Genomic DNA, 13,797 nt, shown 5'->3' on the forward strand with positions numbered 1-13,797 from the left:
AGCCAAGACACATTAGCCAAGACACATTAGCCAAGACACCTTAGCCAAGACACATTAGCCAAGACACCTTAGCCAAGACACCTTAGCCAAGACACCTTAGCCAAGACACATTAGCCAAGACACATTAGCCAAGACACCTTAGCCAAGACACATTAGCCAAGACACCTTAGCCAAGACACCTTAGCCGAGACACATTAGCCAAGACACATTAGCCAAGACACCTTAGCCAAGACACATTAGCCAAGACACATTAGCCAAGACACATTAGCCAAGACACCTTAGCCGAGACACATTAGCCAAGACACTTTAGCCAAGACACCTTAGCCAAGACACATTAGCCAAGACACTTTTGCCAAATCACCTTAGCCAAGACACCTTAGCCAAGACACCTTAGCCAAGACACATTAGCCAAGACACCTCAGCCAAGACACCTTAGCCAAGACACATTAGCCGAGACACATTAGCCAAGACACCTTAGCCGAGACACCTTAGCCAAGACACCTTAGCCAAGACAAATTAGCCAAGACACCTTAGCCAAGACACATTAGCCAAGACACATTAGCCAAGACACCTTAGCCAAGACACATTAGCAAAGACACCTTAGCCAAGGCACTTTAGCCAAGACACATTAGCCAAGACACATTAGCCAAGACACATTAGCCAAGACACATTAGCCAAGACACCTTAGCCAAGACACATTAGCAAAGACACCTTAGCCAAGACACCTTAGTCAAGACACCTTAGCCAAGACACCTTAGCCAAGACACCTTAGCCGAGACACATTAGCCAAGACACCTTAGCCAAGACACCTTACCCAAGACACCTTAGCCAAGACACCTTAGCCAAGACACCTTAGCCAAGACACCTTAGCCGAGACACCTTAGCCAAGACACCTTAGCCAAGACACCTTAGCCAAGACACATTAGCCAAGACACCTTAGCCAAGACACCTAAGCCAAGACACATTAGCCAAGACACCTTAGCCAAGACACCTTAGCCAAGACACCTTAGCCAAGACACCTTAGCCAAGACACCTTAGCCGAGACACATTAGCCAAGACACCTTAGCCAAGACACCTTAGCCGAGACATCTTAGCCAAGACACCTTAGCCAAGACACCTTAGCCAAGACACATTAGCCGAGACACCTTAGCCGAGACACATTAGCCAAGACACCTTAGCCAAGACACCTTACCCAAGACACCTTAGCCAAGACACCTTAGCCGAGACACCTTAGCCAAGACACCTTAGCCAAGACACCTTAGCCAAGACACCTTAGCCAAGACACCTTAGCCAAGACACCTTAGCCGAGACACATTAGCCAAGACACCTTAGCCAAGACACCTTAGCCGAGACATCTTAGCCAAGACACCTTAGCCAAGACACCTTAGCCAAGACACATTAGCCGAGACACCTTAGCCGAGACACATTAGCCAAGACACCTTAGCCAAGACACCTTAGCCGAGACACATTAGCCAAGACACCTTAGCCAAGACACCTTACCCAAGACACCTTAGCCAAGACACCTTAGCCGAGACACCTTAGCCAAGACACCTTAGCCAAGACACCTTAGCCAAGACACATTAGCCGAGACACCTTAGCCGAGACACATTAGCCAAGACACCTTAGCCGAGACACATTAGCCAAGACACTTTAGCCAAGACACCTTAGCCGAGACACATTAGCCAAGACACCTTAGCCAAGACACCTTAGCCAAGACACATTAGCCAAGACACCTTAGCCAAGACACCTTAGCCAAGACACATTAGCCAAGACACATTAGCCAAGACACCTTAGCCAAGACACCTTAGCCAAGACACCTTAGCCAAGACACCTTAGCCAAGACACATTAGCCAAGACACATTAGCCAAGACACATTAGCCAAGACACCTTAGCCAAGACACATTAGCCAAGACACATTAGCCAAGACACCTTAGCCAAGACACCTTAGCCAAGACACATTAGCCAAGACACCTTAGCCAAGACACCTTAGCCGAAACACATTAGCCAAGGCACCTTAGCCAAGACACCTTAGCCAAGACACTTTAGCCAAGACACCTTAGCCGAGACACCTTAGCCAAGACACTTTAGCCAAGACACCTTAGCCAAGACACCTTAGCCAAGACACCTTAGCCAAGACACATTAGCCAAGACACCTTAGCCAAGACACCTTAGCCGAGACACATTAGCCAAGACAACTTAGCCAAGACACATTAGCCAAGACACATTAGCCAAGACACCTTAGCCAAGACACCTTAGCCAAGACACCTTAGCCAAGACACCTTAGCCAAGACACCTTAGCCAAGACACCTTAACCAAGACACCTTAGCCAAGACACCTTAGCCAAGACACATTAGCCAAGACACATTAGCCAAGACACATTAGCCAAGACACCTTAGCCAAGACACATTAGCCAAGACACTTTAGCAAAGACACCTTAGCCAAGACACCTTAGCCAAGACACATTAGCCAAGACACATTAGCCAAGACACCTAAGCCAAGACACCTTAGCCAAGACACATTAGCCGAGACACATTAGCCAAGACACCTTAGCCGAGACACCTTAGCCAAGACACCTTAGCCAAGACAAATTAGCCAAGACACCTTAGCCAAGACACATTAGCCAAGACACATTAGCCAAGACACCTTAGCCAAGACACATTAGCAAAGACACCTTAGCCAAGACACCTTAGCCAAGACACCTTAGCCGAGACACATTAGCCAAGACACCTTAGCCAAGACACATTAGCCAAGACACATTAGCCAAGACACATTAGCCAAGACACATTAGCCAAGACACCTTAGCCAAGACACCTTAGCCAAGACACCTTAGCCAAGACACCTTAGCCAAGACACATTAGCCGAGACACCTTAGCCAAGACACATTAACCAAGACACCTTAGCCAAGACACCTTAGCCAAGACACATTAGCCAAGACACATTATCCAAGACACCTTAGCCAAGACACCTTAGCCAAGACACCTTAGCCAAGACACCTTAGCCAAGACACCTTAGCCAAGACACCTTAGCCAAGACACCTTAGCCGAGACACATTAGCCAAGACACCTTAGCCAAGACACTTTAGCCAAGACACCTTAGCCGAGACACATTAGCCAAGACACCTTAGCCAAGACACATTAGCCAAGACACCTTAGCCGAGACACATTAGCCAAGACACCTAAGCCAAGACACATTAGCCAAGACACATTAGCCGAGACACATTAGCCAAGACACATTAGCCAAGACACCTTAGCCAAGACACCTTAGCCAAGACACCTTAGCCAAGACACATTAGCCAAGACACATTAGCCAAGACACCTTAGCCGAGACACCTTAGCCAAGACACCTTAGCCAAGACACATTAGCCAAGACACCTTAGCCAAGACACCTTAGCCAATACACCTTAGCCGAGACACCTTAGCCGAGACACATTAGCCAAGACACCTTAGCCAAGACACCTTAGCCAAGACACCTTAGCCAAGACACCTTAGCCAAGACACATTAGCCAAGACACCTTAGCCAAGACTCATTAGCCAAGACATCTTAGCCAAGACACATTAGCCAAGACACATTAGCCAAGACACTTTAGCCAAGACACATTAGCCAAGACACTTTAGCCAAGACACATTAGCCAAGACACCTTAGCCAAGACACCTTAGCCAAGACACATTAGCCAAGACACCTTAGCCGAGACACATTAGCCAAGACACCTGAGCCAAGACACCTTAGCCAAGACACCTTAGCCAAGACACATTAGCCAAGACACCTTAGCCAAGACACCTTAGCCATGACACATTAGCCAAGACACATTAGCCAAGACACCTTAGCCAAGACACCTTAGCCAAGACACTTTAGCCGAGACACATTAGCCGAGACACATTAGCCAAGAAACTTTAGCCAAGACACCTTAGCCGAGACACCTTAGCCAAGACACATTAGCCAAGACACCTTAGCCAAGACACATTAGCCAAGACACCTTAGCCGAGACACATTAGCCAAGACACATTAGCCAAGACACTTTAGCCAAGACACATTAGCCAAGACACTTTAGCCAAGACACATTAGCCGAGACACCTTAGCCGAGACACATTAGCCAAGACACCTTAGCCAAGACACATTAGCCAAGACACATTAGCCAAGACACCTTAGCCAAGACACATTAGCCAAGACACATTAGCCGAGACACATTAGCCAAGACACCTTAGCCAAGACACATTAGCCAAGACACCTTAGCCAAGACACATTAGCCGAGACACCTTAGCCGAGACACATTAGCCAAGACACCTTAGCCAAGACACATTAGCCAAGACACCTTAGGCTAGACACATTAGCCAAGACACCTTAGCCAAGACACCTTAGCCAAGACACCTTAGCCAAGACACATTAGCCAAGACACCTTAGCCAAGACACACTAGCCAAGACACCTTAGCCGAGACACATTAGCCAAGACACATTAGCCAAGACACATTAGCCAAGACACATTAGCCAAGACACCTTAGCCAAGACACATTAGCCAAGACACCTTAGCCAAGACACATTAGCCAAGACACCTTAGCCGAGACACATTAGCCAAGACACCTTAGCCAAGACACTTTAGCCAAGACACCTTAGCCAAGACACCTTAGCCGAGACACCTTAGCCAAGACACCTTAGCCAAGACACCTTAGCCAAGACACCTTAGCCGAGACACATTAGCCAAGACACCTTAGCCAAGACACTTTAGCCAAGACACCTTAGCCGAGACACCTTAGCCAAGACACCTTAGCCAAGACACATTAGCCAAGACACCTTAGCCGAGACACATTAGCCAAGACACATTTGCCAAGACACCTTAGCCGAGACACCTTAGCCAAGACACCTTAGCCAAGACACATTAGCCAAGACACATTAGCCAAGACACATTAGCCAAGACACCTTAGCCAAGACACCTTAGCCAAGACACATTAGCCAAGACACCTTAGCCGAGACACCTTAGCCAAGACACATTAGCCAAGACACCTTAGCCAAGACACATTAGCCAAGACACCTTAGCCAAGACACATTAGCCAAGACACCTTAGCCAAGACACCTTAGCCAAGACACATTAGCCAAGACACCTTAGCCGAGACACCTTAGCCAAGACACATTAGCCAAGACACTTCAGCCAAGACACATTAGCCAATCACCTTAGCCAAGACACCTTAGCCAAGACACCTTAGCCAAGACACATTAGCCAAGACACCTTAGCCGAGACACATTAGCCAAGACACCTTATCCAAGACACCTTAGCCAAGACAAATTAGCCAAGACACCTTAGCCAAGACACCTTAGCCAAGACACCTTAGCCAAGACACATTAGCCAAGACACCTTAGCCAAGACACCTTAGAAACGACACCTTAGCCAAGACACCTTAGCCAAGACACCTTAGCCGAGACACATTAGCCAAGACACATTAGCCAAGACACCTTAGCCAAGACACATTAGCCAAGACACATTAGCCAAGACACATTAGCCAAGACACCTAAGCCAAGACACATAAGCCAAGACACATTAGCCAAGACACCTAAGCCGAGACACATTAGCCAAGACACCTTAGCCAAGACACCTTAGCCAAGACACCTTAGCCAAGACACCTTAGCCAAAACACATTAGCCAAGACACCTTAGCCAAGACACATTAGCCAAGACACATTAGCCAAGACACCTTAGCCAAGACACATTAGCCAAGACACCTTAGCCAAGACACCTTAGCCGAGACACATTAGCCAAGACACCTTAGCCAAGACACCTTAGCCAAGACACCTTAGCCAAGACACATTAGCCAAGACACCTTAGCCAAGACACATTAGCCAAGACACCTTAGCCAAGACACCTTAGCCAAGACACATTAGCCAAGACACCTTAGCCAAGACACCTTAGCCAAGACACCTTAGCCAAGACACATTAGCCAAGACACATTAGCCAAGACACCTTAGCCAAGACACCTTAGCCAAGACACCTTAGCCAAGACATATTAACCAAGACACCTTAGCCAAGACACCTTAGCCAAGACACCTTAGCCAAGACACATTAGCCAAGACACCTTAGCCAAGACACATTAGCCAAGACACCTTAGCCGAGACACATTAGCCAAGACACCTTAGCCAAGACACTTTAGCCAAGACACATTAGCCAAGACACCTTAGCCAAGACACCTTAGCCAAGACACATTAGCCAAGACACCTTAGCCGAGACACCTTAGCCAAGACACATTAGCCAAGACATCTTAGCCAAGACACCTTAGCCAAGACACCTTAGCCAAGACACCTTAGCCAAGACACCTTAGCCAAGACACCTTAGCCAAAACACCTTAGCCAAGACACATTAGCCAAGACACATTAGCCAAGACACCTTAGCCAAGACACATTAGCCAAGACACCTTAGCCAAGACACCTTAGCCAAGACACCTTAGCCAAGACACATTAGCCAAGACACATTAGCCAAGACACCTTAGCCAAGACACATTAGCCAAGACACCTTAGCCAAGACACCTTAGCCGAGACACATTAGCCAAGACACATTAGCCAAGACACCTTAGCCAAGACACATTAGCCAAGACACATTAGCCAAGACACATTAGCCAAGACACCTTAGCCGAGACACATTAGCCAAGACACTTTTGCCAAGACACCTTAGCCAAGACACATTAGCCAAGACACTTTTGCCAAATCACCTTAGCCAAGACACCTTAGCCAAGACACCTTAGCCAAGACACATTAGCCAAGACACCTCAGCCAAGACACCTTAGCCAAGACACATTAGCCGAGACACATTAGCCAAGACACCTTAGCCGAGACACCTTAGCCAAGACACCTTAGCCAAGACACATTAGCCAAGACACCTTAGCCAAGACACATTAGCCAAGACACATTAGCCAAGACACCTTAGCCAAGACACATTAGCAAAGACACCTTAGCCAAGGCACTTTAGCCAAGACACATTAGCCAAGACACATTAGCCAAGACACATTAGCCAAGACACATTAGCCAAGACACCTTAGCCAAGACACATTAGCAAAGACACCTTAGCCAAGACACCTTAGTCAAGACACCTTAGCCAAGACACCTTAGCCAAGACACCTTAGCCGAGACACATTAGCCAAGACACCTTAGCCAAGACACCTTATCCAAGACACCTTAGCCAAGACACCTTAGCCAAGACACCTTAGCCAAGACACCTTAGCCGAGACACCTTAGCCAAGACACATTAGCCAAGACACCTTAGCCAAGACACATTAGCCAAGACACCTAAGCCAAGACACATTAGCCAAGACACCTTAGCCAAGACACCTTAGCCAAGACACCTTAGCCAAGACACCTTAGCCAAGACACATTAGCCAAGACACCTTAGCCGAGACACCTTAGCCAAGACACTTTAGCCGAGACACATTAGCCAAGACACCTTAGCCAAGACACCTTAGCCGAGACACCTTAGCCAAGACACCTTAGCCAAGACACCTTAGCCAAGACACATTAGCCGAGACACCTTAGCCGAGACACATTAGCCAAGACACCTTAGCCAAGACACCTTAGCCGAGACACATTAGCCAAGACACCTTAGCCAAGACACCTTACCCAAGACACCTTAGCCAAGACACCTTAGCCGAGACACCTTAGCCAAGACACCTTAGCCAAGACACCTTAGCCAAGACACATTAGCCGAGACACCTTAGCCGAGACACATTAGCCAAGACACCTTAGCCGAGACACATTAGCCAAGACACTTTAGCCAAGACACCTTAGCCGAGACACATTAGCCAAGACACCTTAGCCAAGACACCTTAGCCAAGACACCTTAGCCAAGACACCTTAGCCAAGACACCTTAGCCAAGACACATTAGCCAAGACACATTAGCCAAGACACCTTAGCCAAGACACCTTAGCCAAGACACCTTAGCCAAGACACATTAGCCAAGACACATTAGCCAAGACACCTTAGCCAAGACACCTTAGCCAAGACACATTAGCCAAGACACATTAGCCAAGACACCTTAGCCAAGACACCTTAGCCAAGACACATTAGCCAAGACACCTTAGCCAAGACACCTTAGCCGAAACACATTAGCCAAGGCACCTTAGCCAAGACACATTAGCCAAGACACATTAGCCAAGACACATTAGCCAAGACACCTTAGCCGAGACACATTAGCCAAGACACTTTAGCCAAGACACCTTAGCCAAGACACCTTAGCCAAGACACCTTAGCCAAGACACATTAGCCAAGACACCTTAGCCAAGACACCTTAGCCGAGACACATTAGCCAAGACAACTTAGCCAAGACACATTAGCCAAAACACATTAGCCAAGACACATTAGCCAAGACACCTTAGCCAAGACACCTTAGCCAAGACACCTTAGCCAAGACACCTTAGCCAAGACACCTTAACCAAGACACCTTAGCCAAGACACCTTAGCCAAGACACATTAGCCAAGACACATTAGCCAAGACACATTAGCCAAGACACCTTAGCCAAGACACATTAGCCAAGACACTTTAGCAAAGACACCTTAGCCAAGACACCTTAGCCAAGACACATTAGCCAAGACACATTAGCCAAGACACCTAAGCCAAGACACCTTAGCCAAGACACATTAGCCAAGACACATTAGCCAAGACACCTTAGCCGAGACACCTTAGCCAAGACACCTTAGCCAAGACAAATTAGCCAAGACACCTTAGCCAAGACACATTAGCCAAGACACATTAGCCAAGACACCTTAGCCAAGACACATTAGCAAAGACACCTTAGCCAAGGCACCTTAGCCAAGACACCTTAGCCGAGACACATTAGCCAAGACACCTTAGCCAAGACACATTAGCCAAGACACATTAGCCAAGACACATTAGCCAAGACACATTAGCCAAGACACCTTAGCCAAGACACCTTAGCCAAGACACCTTAGCCAAGACACATTAGCCGAGACACCTTAGCCAAGACACATTAACCAAGACACCTTAGCCAAGACACCTTAGCCAAGACACATTAGCCAAGACACATTATCCAAGACACCTTAGCCAAGACACCTTAGCCAAGACACCTTAGCCAAGACACCTTAGCCAAGACACCTTAGCCAAGACACCTTAGCCAAGACACCTTAGCCGAGACACATTAGCCAAGACACCTTAGCCAAGACACTTTAGCCAAGACACCTTAGCCGAGACACATTAGCCAAGACACCTTAGCCAAGACACATTAGCCAAGACACCTTAGCCAAGCATCTTAGCCAAGACACATTAGCCAAGACACCTTAGCCAAGACACCTTAGCCAAGACACATTAGCCGAGACACATTAGCCAAGACACATTAGCCAAGACACCTTAGCCGAGACACCTTAGCCAAGACACCTTAGCCAAGACACATTAGCCGAGACACATTAGCCAAGACACATTAGCCAAGACACCTTAGCCAAGACACCTTAGCCAAGACACATTAGCCAAGACACCTTAGCCGAGACACCTTAGCCAAGACACATTAGCCAAGACACCTTAGCCAAGACACATTAGCCAAGACACCTTAGCCAAGACACATTAGCCAAGACACCTTAGCCAAGACACCTTAGCCAAGACACATTAGCCAAGACACCTTAGCCGAGACACCTTAGCCAAGACACATTAGCCAAGACACTTCAGCCAAGACACATTAGCCAATCACCTTAGCCAAGACACCTTAGCCAAGACACCTTAGCCAAGACACATTAGCCAAGACACCTTAGCCGAGACACATTAGCCAAGACACCTTATCCAAGACACCTTAGCCAAGACAAATTAGCCAAGACACCTTAGCCAAGACACCTTAGCCAAGACACCTTAGCCAAGACACATTAGCCAAGACACCTTAGCCAAGACACCTTAGAAACGACACCTTAGCCAAGACACCTTAGCCAAGACACCTTAGCCGAGACACATTAGCCAAGACACATTAGCCAAGACACCTTAGCCAAGACACATTAGCCAAGACACATTAGCCAAGACACATTAGCCAAGACACCTAAGCCAAGACACATAAGCCAAGACACATTAGCCAAGACACCTAAGCCGAGACACATTAGCCAAGACACCTTAGCCAAGACACCTTAGCCAAGACACCTTAGCCAAGACACCTTAGCCAAAACACATTAGCCAAGACACCTTAGCCAAGACACATTAGCCAAGACACATTAGCCAAGACACCTTAGCCAAGACACATTAGCCAAGACACCTTAGCCAAGACACCTTAGCCGAGACACATTAGCCAAGACACCTTAGCCAAGACACCTTAGCCAAGACACCTTAGCCAAGACACATTAGCCAAGACACCTTAGCCAAGACACATTAGCCAAGACACCTTAGCCAAGACACCTTAGCCAAGACACATTAGCCAAGACACCTTAGCCAAGACACCTTAGCCAAGACACCTTAGCCAAGACACATTAGCCAAGACACATTAGCCAAGACACCTTAGCCAAGACACCTTAGCCAAGACACCTTAGCCAAGACATATTAACCAAGACACCTTAGCCAAGACACCTTAGCCAAGACACCTTAGCCAAGACACATTAGCCAAGACACCTTAGCCAAGACACATTAGCCAAGACACCTTAGCCGAGACACATTAGCCAAGACACCTTAGCCAAGACACTTTAGCCAAGACACATTAGCCAAGACACCTTAGCCAAGACACCTTAGCCAAGACACATTAGCCAAGACACCTTAGCCGAGACACCTTAGCCAAGACACATTAGCCAAGACACCTTAGCCAAGACACCTTAGCCAAGACACCTTAGCCAAGACACCTTAGCCAAGACACCTTAGCCAAGACACCTTAGCCAAAACACCTTAGCCAAGACACATTAGCCAAGACACATTAGCCAAGACACCTTAGCCAAGACACATTAGCCAAGACACCTTAGCCAAGACACCTTAGCCAAGACACCTTAGCCAAGACACTTTAGCCAAGACACATTAGCCAAGACACCTTAGCCAAGACACATTAGCCAAGACACCTTAGCCAAGACACCTTAGCCAAGACACCTTAGCCAAGACACCTTAGCCAAAACACATTAGTAAAGACACCTTAGCCAAGACACCTTAGCCAAGACACCTTAGCCAAGACACAATTGCCAAGACACCTTAGCCAAGACACATTAGCCAAGACACCTTAGCCAAGACACCTTAGCCGAGACACCTTAGCCAAGACACCTTAGCCAAGACACATTAGCCAAGACACCTTAGCCGAGACACCTTAGCCAAGACACGTTAGCCAAGACACCTTAGCCAAGACACCTTAGCCAAGACACATTAGCCAAGACACCTTAGCCAAGACACATTAGCCAAGACACCTTAGACAAGACACCTTAGCAAAGACACATTAGAAAAGACACCTTAGCCAAGACACCTTAGCCAAGACACATTAGCCAAGACACATTAGCCAAGACACCTTAGCCAAGACACATAAGCCAAGACACCTAAGCCGAGACACATTAGCCAAGACACCTTAGCCAAGACACTTTAGCCGAGACACATTAGCCAAGACACCTTAGCCAAGACACATTAGCCAAGACACATTAGCCAAGACACATTAGCCAAGACACATCAGCCAAGACACCTTAGCCAAGACACCTTAGCCAAGACACCTTAGCCAAGACACATTAGCCAAGACACATAAGCCAAGACACCTTAGCCGAGACACCTTAGCCAAGACACCTTAGCCAAGACACATTAGCCAAGACACCTTAGCCAAGACACCTTAGCCAAGACACCTTAGCCGAGACACCTTAGCCGAGACACATTAGCCAAGACACCTTAGCCAAGACACCTTAGCCAAGACACCTTAGCCAAGACACATTAGCCAAGACACATTAGCCAAGACACATTAGCCAAGACACCTTAGCCAAGACACATTAGCCAAGACACCTTAGACAAGTAACATTAGCCGAGACACATTAGCCAAGACACTTTAGCCGAGACACATTAGCCAAGACACCTTAGCCAAGACACCTTAGCCAAGACACATTAGCCGAGACACATTAGCCAAGACACCTTAGCCAAGACACTTTAGCCAAGACACATTAGCCAAGACACCTTAGCCAAGACACCTTAGCAAAGACACATAAGAAAAGACACCTTAGCCAAGACACCTTAGCCAAGACACCTTAGCCGAGACACCTTAGCCGAGACACATTAGCCAAGACACCTTAGCCAAGATACCTTAGCCAAGACACATAAGCCAAGACACCTAAGCCGAGACACATTAGCCAAGACACCTTAGCCAAGACACTTTAGCCGAGACACATTAGCCAAGACACCTTAGCCAAGACACATTAGCCAAGACACATTAGCCAAGACACATTAGCCAAGACACATTAGCCAAGACACCTTAGCCAAGACACCTTAGCCAAGACACATTAGCCAAGACACATTAGCCAAGACACCTTAGCCGAGACACCTTAGCCAAGACACCTTAGCCAAGACACATTAGCCAAGACACCTTAGCCAAGACACCTTAGCCAAGACACCTTAGCCGAGACACATTAGCCAAGACACCTTAGCCAAGACACTTTAGCCAAGACACATTAGCCAAGACACCTTAGCCAAGACACCTTAGCCAAGACACATTAGCCAAGACACCTTAGCCGAGACACCTTAGCCGAGACACATTAGCCAAGACACCTTAGCCAAGACACTTTAGCCAAGACACCTTAGCCAAGACACATTAGCCAAGACACCTTAGCCAAGACACCTTAGCCGAGACACCTTAGCCAAGACACTTTAGCCAAGACACATTAGCCAAGACACCTTAGCCAAGACACCTTAGCAAAGACACATTAGAAAAGACACCTTAGCCAAGACACCTTAGCCAAGACACATTAGCCAAGACACCTTAGCCGAGACACATTAGCCAAGACACCTTAGCCAAGACACCTTAGCCAAGACACCTTAGCCAAGACACCTTAGCCAAGACACATTAGCCAAGACACTTTAGCCGAGACACATTAGCCAAGACACCTTAGCCAAGACACATTAACCAAGACACCTTAGCCAAGACACCTTAGCCAAGACACCTTAGCCAAGACACCTTAGCCAAGACACCTTAGCCAAGACACATTAGCCAAGACACATTAGCCAAGACACATTAGCCAAGACACATTAGCCGAGACACATTAGCCAAGACACCTTAGCCAAGACACCTTAGCCAAGACACATTAGCCAAGACACCTTAGCCGAGACACATTAGCCAAGACACCTTAGCCAAGACACCTTAGCCAAGACACATTAGCCAAGACACATTAGCCAAGACACATTAGCCAAGACACCTTAGCCAAGACACATTAGCCGAGACACCTTAGCCAAGACACCTTAGCCAAGACACTTTAGCCAAGACACATTAGCCAAGACACCTTAGCCAAGACACCTTAGCCAAGACACATTAGCCAAGACACCTTAGCCGAGACACCTTAGCCAAGACACATTAGCCAAGACACCTTAGCCAAGACACCTTAGCCAAGACACTTTACCCGAGACACCTTAGCCAAGACACATTAGCCAAGACACCTTAGCCAAGACACATTAGCCAAGACACCTTAGCCAAGACACCTTAGCCAAGACACCTTAGCCAAGACACCTTAGCCAAGACACATTAGCCAAGACACTTTAGCCGAGACACAATAGCGAAGCCACCTTAGCCAAGACACATTAGCCAAGACACCTTAGCCAAGACACCTTAGCCAAGACACCTTAGCCAAGACACATTAGCCAAGACACCTTAGCCAAGACACATTAGCCAAGACACCTTAGCCGAGACA

General features: G+C 47.5%; 2 long non-coding RNA genes across 2 annotated transcripts in view; both read right to left on the reverse strand.

Annotated features, from left to right (window-relative positions):
* The window catches only part of LOC125774589 (uncharacterized), a 29,179-nt gene extending 25,792 nt beyond the window's left edge, over nt 1-3,387 (reverse strand). The window contains exon 1 of the long non-coding RNA XR_007421072.1: nt 3,190-3,387. This is a non-coding gene — a long non-coding RNA (uncharacterized LOC125774589). The remainder of the gene's footprint in view (nt 1-3,189) is intronic.
* A 1,864-nt stretch (nt 3,388-5,251) lies between these two features.
* Nucleotides 5,252-12,798, reverse strand: LOC125774591 (uncharacterized). Its single transcript, XR_007421074.1, has 3 exons — nt 12,735-12,798; nt 7,207-7,360; nt 5,252-5,316 (listed from the first exon to the last, which is right to left on the reverse strand). It is a non-coding gene; the product is annotated as an uncharacterized LOC125774591 (long non-coding RNA).
* Between the last annotated feature and the right edge of the window lie 999 nt (nt 12,799-13,797).

This window comes from Anopheles funestus, unplaced genomic scaffold (assembly GCF_943734845.2).
Source record: "Anopheles funestus unplaced genomic scaffold, idAnoFuneDA-416_04 scaffold_34_ctg1, whole genome shotgun sequence".
Taxonomy (NCBI): domain Eukaryota; kingdom Metazoa; phylum Arthropoda; class Insecta; order Diptera; family Culicidae; genus Anopheles; species Anopheles funestus.